We start from the raw sequence: 6519 nt of genomic DNA on the forward strand, positions 1-6519 counted from the left end.
ATAAATGTTACAAAACATACAACGGTTGAGACCCAAAAGACCATTCAAGTTTACATTAAAACAAAGAATTTCCGTTAACCGTTAAAACCACTACAGATTGATGTTTTTCATTGCATTTTTCAGAAGGTTTACCACACATACATTACAATAGTTCACTGCTTCCTGCAAGATGGAAATGTATAGTTATTGTAATTGCACTGCAAACCTCACTGTTGTCATTACCAAAGATATTAAGTTAATATACCTTGACATTACTTAAAATACCAAGTTTTGGCACCAAACACAGGTGTGTTTAACTTACTCATTAGGCAGCATAAAAATGTTTAATTAACATTTCTATAATTTCTTTAAACGATTCACCATGTCTCTGTTTGAAATGATTGGTTGCACTTGAAGTTCTGCCTTAACCGTTGTGCTGATTGGTCGACATATGTTATATGACACAAGGTGGTCATTTTGCTTAATTTTACTGAAGCGCAGCAGGACAGAGCCACTACCTGAACCCCTCTGATGAAAGAGAAAAGTTAAATTGGTAGATATTTAAATGCTTATATACATTTTTATAAACTAATATAGTTTATAAGAAAGAAGGTTGCTGGTTTGAGTTCCGGCTGGGTCAGTTAACCGAGTTGACGAATTTTCCCTTACTCAATCGAACTGAGGGAATCCCTTTCCTTAAATAATTGGAGTAGTTTCAACTTATTAGGGTTTACCAAGTACAGATTGCAGTTGTCTGCTCTGGATTTTTTGTGATTTTGTTACATTATAAAGAAAATGGTGACAACGGATATACCATCAAAGCAAAACCACTTAACACGCTTTGGCCTACATGTTGTCGTTGCACAGCAAATCAGGCATTAAAGCAAAGGTTAGGTATATTCTCATCTGCCTATTCTCTACACTCTTCTGCATGTGGTTTGGGCTTGTTTGCTCTGCCTGCTCTGCTGTTTGCTCTGATGTACATAATAGCTCCAAATCAACAATAAAAAGCACAACACAACATACCATGCCAGCGCTGAGGGTCCCTGTTAACAAACCCCTTAAACTCTGTCAACAGTCAGTAATGTAATGCAAGAAGAAAATTTCAACAACTATAATTCAGACAAGTACACAAGATGAATGATTCAAGTGAAATAAACCATTTAGTCAACTTAAATAAGTGCCTACTGCACAGAAACTAAATAAGCGACCACATGTGCAAACTACATAGTATTTACAGGGCTCCTATTTGACCCCTTTATAGGATGTAATATGAGTCGTTGGTGTCTGAATAATGCATCTGTAAGTTTCAGCTCAAAATACCCATCAGACCATTCATTATACCCTGGTGAAGATGTTGCCTGTGCCTTTAAATGGAAATAAGCTGGCTCTCCCCACCCACATGCATATCTGCTTCAACTGTGTCATGTCAGATAAACAGCAGTCAGTGATACAGACATGAATGAAGAAGAGATCCAGTTTTAGAGTCTAAAATAGCACAGTAAAACAGAACCAGGATGTTTCCCAGTGGTTGCACACACATACACGCACACACACACGCACGCACGCACGTGCGCGCGCACACACACACACACACACACACACACACACACACACACAGACACACACACACACACACACACACACTCTTTGCTGTTTTTTTCCATGTCTATGTAACAGAGGCCAGCTTGTAAAGTGCTGTAAACCTCACTCTTCTGGACCCGAAAAGGTGCTCTAAAGACAGACACTAGAGTGCATGGTATTTAGCCTCCTTGTTAGAGCAATTAACTCCCATGCAGAGAATCGCTGGTTCAATCCCAGTTAGGAGCGCATTGGGTGGTGTAGGGTCAGCGGGGTTACATCTACTCAAAGCAAATAAGACAGGGTACAAGTTAATATATCCTGTATGGATATCCATTATGCTACTGTACAAAATAAACCTGATTTACAATCCACAAACCGGGACTCCTGTTGTGTGATTGAAGCATCCTCATTTATAGTTGTACTGTGCACTAACTGACACTATGCAGCTGTGATGATTCCAGTGGTTATGAATTACCTTGCAATTTTACTGTCTTTTCATATCACAAACATGCACTCTTTGATCTAAAACTCATTCTTTATGTGCAGCTGATCACAGAGAGTTGGAACAGATCCTTGGTTTATTTACAAATCATGTCTTGTGGACATGATTAGATTCAGTAGTGACATTTGGGCCCAATCCCAATTCTATTTTTCTACCCCTACCCCTTGGTTTTGGAAACAGAGTGTGAAGGGGATTGGCTTCAAATTTTACCCCAAAGAAATTGGTCAGCACTACAACACCTGCAGAAATCATCATGCACATCATCGCGATCTCTTACTTGATATGAGATTGATGACGGCGACTGCTGTAGTTATTCCAGTTGGGTTAATTTTTTTTGGTATTTATTTTAAGGAAATCACAGAAGGAAACGACATAATGTGGAGATTACAAATTATGTAGCCAGATGTACGTATGGCTGCATTTTGTCTTTAAAACAAATGTTATGGGGCGATATGACGCCGTTCCTTTTTGAGCATACCAGCTGACAGCTTACATCGGTACGGACGGCTTTCTCACTGTTGCCAGTTTGTCCTTTGCTTATGAAAATACTATTGGTTGGGTTTAGGGTGGTTGGGTTTAGGGAAGGAAGAGGGTGAATCAGTCAATCGGTCCGTCAGTCAGTCAGTCGACAGCGGTCTTTAGTTGATTTACACAAGAACAGCAGCTGCGAATGGCACTCGCGAGAGAAATTTGAGATCTCAAAAAGTGTACACAGTGGTCTTTAGTAGATTTGCAAAAACAAAAACTGCAAAAAACATAGCTCGTGCGACGTATTTGTCGCTCTCCAGAAATGTATATAGATTGTACATGTATATAGTGTAAATATATAAACACACAAAAACAACATTAACATTATAGATGTTAACTAGACTTTTCTGACAGGATACTAGAGTTACAGATGTGAAAGTATGTTGTGGGACTGCTATACAGGAGTAGTTATTATAGATAGTGAATTTTTTGTGTGAGTTTTTTATTGTCTTTTAAAAAAGCAGGACTGTAAAACACGAACATGTGCTTGCTTGTTGTAAAAATTTGTAATAACGTGAATGTGCAAAACGAAGGGTAGGAGTAAGGCTAAGGGGTAGAATTGCGATTGGGCATTTAATACTCACATGTCAATCAAATTGGTGGGTGGAGAAAACAGCACGGCTACGTCACATTGCAGTGGGTCTCAAAATTATAATGTTTGAATGCTATTTTTACATCAGGACATTTAAACGAAACAAAAAAGATACTTTTTGTGTTTCTATCACTACACTTTGCCTGTGAACACACTATACCTACACACAGTTCTGCCCAAAAAGCTTTCAAAAGTTGATTTTGCATGTCAAGAGTCTTTTAAGACGTACAATAACTGATTGTGTTACAGTGAAAATTTACCAAGACAGATATTTTGACAGTTTTGTGTATTGTGAGCCCAAAATCTGTTTCAATCTTTTAGATTGGTGCACAAAAGCCACTTGGAGAACAGTGGTTATTTTAATTTGGTTCAATTCAGTAAAATGCATACAATGGAAACATTTGTTGAACTTGTGCATGGGCCCTTTCAAAAACTAAAGAAAAGAAAAAGGAACAGAAACTAATTAAATTCACAATTCACAGGTTCTGAAGTAAATATATATATATATATATATATATATATATATATATATATATATATATATATATATATATATATATATATATATATATATATATATATATATATATATATATATATATATATATCTGTGAATGCCCAAGAAATGTAAAGGCATGAAAGAAGCATGGGCTTAGACTACTTTTAGCTGGGTTTCTTTATGATGCAGATGTCAGGATATTTTATCATATGATACAAATATACATGCTTTTATTATCTTTTTAACTAGAAGTCGTTCTAAAGCATATACAAAATGCAGTCATGGTGACCAAAAGCAGAAATAGACAAAATAAAAATGCTGATCCCATATGTAGAAATGTCATTTTCATTGCTCCCTGGTGGAAGCCTCCAAATTATGATTAAAAGTCATTAGGGTAAGATGACTTGTCTACCATTTTTCACGAGAAGTTGAAAAAGGCAGGTCCGTTTGTAGCTCAATGACGCTAAGATGCTATTGCAAAGTAGAATCATTGCACTACAATGCAAAATTGTGACTACATTGAGAGTTTATATTAGTGAAAAATTAACATTTGTTAGTAAGGGTTATATAAAGATTTTTTATAATAAGTCTTTAAAATTCAATATTAAATTATCATTAAACAGTTTTGGAATTATCACAATATATTCTTTTTCTTAGAAGAACTACACAATCTAAAAATAAAATCTGCTTTTAGTCTGCAAAAGAAAAAAAGAAAAAAAAAAAGCCACAATATGATGTGAGGAGGTTTAGAAAGATTCAACTATGCCACCTAGGTTTCCACCCAGGAAAATCTACTAAGCAATGCGGTTACAGTTAAGTAAAAGACCCCACTGGTTCGTATAATAATTAAAGACAGAGGTATGACTTCCAAAAAAATAAATAAATAAATAAAAAAAATAAAAAAAAATAAAAAAAATAAAAACATGTACACACAAAACAAAAACACAAGTTAAAACAATCTCTAGTAATCAAGAAACAAAACTAAACAAAAACAAATTCACTTACCGGTTACAGTACATACCCACAGTCAACAAAATATCAGAATACAATTAAATAAATAAACAAATAAATAAATAAGTTAATAAATAAAGCAGATAGCCTACCTCAAGTTAAGCCTGGTTAACAAATACACACACAGAATAACACTTGATACAAATTTCTTCCAAACTGCCTAGAGAAGGGGATTGAAAAATATATAATAATAATAATAATAATAATAATAATAATAATAATAATAATAACATTAATAAAAAAATAGTAGGCCAGAAATGCTTGAAACACAAAGCAAATTTACCATTCCAAACAGTAATAATTAGCCAATAAAGACCTTTTGCCACACTGACTAAAGACAGGATCACACAAAGAAATCAGCACTGATTCTTTAGTACAAGAACCAAGCAGGTGTTTCAAATACTCCATATAATACAACTCTACAGGGAGGAGTCCAATCAAGCAGTCCATTGGAAGAAAATAAGTAACAACCAAAAGGAAAAAGGACAACAAAAACAAGAACCGCAGGAAACCACAGCTAGAGTTCTCAAGCTGAACCTGTATTACATTTTTTTATTTATTTATTAATAAATTTTATAATAAAAATGCTAATAACTAAATAAAAAAACAAAAATAAGCTGAAAGATACCAATGATGTATCTCTTATCTCTTACAAACTTAAGCTGCTGCGGTCACCTTTCTCCCCATAGACTTCCATCCATACGCGCGTGAATGTGTCAGACCGGAAACGCAAGCCTGTGCGAAAAGTTTTGCAGTTCGCTGCATTGGAAAGTTCAAGCTTGGTGAGCTCTGACCTGCAAAATCTCATCATATGATTGCATAAGACCAATTGAAGATCAAAACATGACCGCTCTGGACAGGAATTTAAAACATGGACCAATCGCTCACTTTTTTAATCTTGTTTAATCCCGCCCCTTTTCGCAGCACCGTACTACAGAATTTCGCACACACAAACTCTAGTGTGACTGCAGCATAACATAACCCACAACAACAAACTGCACTGGCCACAAAGACTCACACATTCCCAAGTGGCAAACATTCATTTATTTTGTGACTTGGGACATAAAGACGTTAAAGCCACAAAGGTGTATTTAATAAAGGTGATTTGCTTAACACCAGTGGGCAGATCTTCCCATGGGTGACAAACAGTGCAGACCCCATTTAAAACAATGGACCTGCCATATTTGCATCTAATATAATACTTTTTGTCAATACTGCTAATTTCTTTCTTTCTCTCTAAATTGCTTTTAGAAAACCCATCTCTCTAAATTTAGCATTTTACTGAAAAATTGATCAAATCAATCCTTACTCATAATATAAGTTTTATAATAATAAACTATGATTCATTCCAACACAATTAACAGGTTTCTTAAATAAAAACAAAAACATTGCTTCCTTCTTAAAGAGGCTATTTTTAGACCAACTTCTGCTGTCTGAATATTTTTTAACTACTTAGAACAGCAGTTTTCAGAAAGTCATAAGAACTCACCAGAAATGTACTTCAAAAGACATTTATTTCAAAATTGATGGTAAATGTGTCACTTTACTGCAACAAACCAAAGGGCAACCAGACTCTTTGTGTTTAAGAAAGCCTAGGTTACCTTATCCTTTGAGGTCTGTTCACTCCTTAATTTTTTTAAACTCTTCCCTATTTATTTTTTAAGCTTTTGGTTGTCAGTAATTGTCGTATGTTTTTTACATTGAGGGGATCTAAATATGACTGGGCTTTTTTTTGTGCAAGCTAAAGATAGATCAGCTTCTAATTATAAAATAAAAGGTCTTTAATGTTGTGTTTTGCACCATGACATCGAACTAAAACAGTAA

The sequence above is a fragment of the Danio rerio genome, chromosome 10 (genome assembly GCF_052040795.2).
Source record: "Danio rerio strain M-AB ecotype USA chromosome 10, GRCz13ab, whole genome shotgun sequence".
NCBI lineage: Eukaryota > Metazoa > Chordata > Actinopteri > Cypriniformes > Danionidae > Danio > Danio rerio.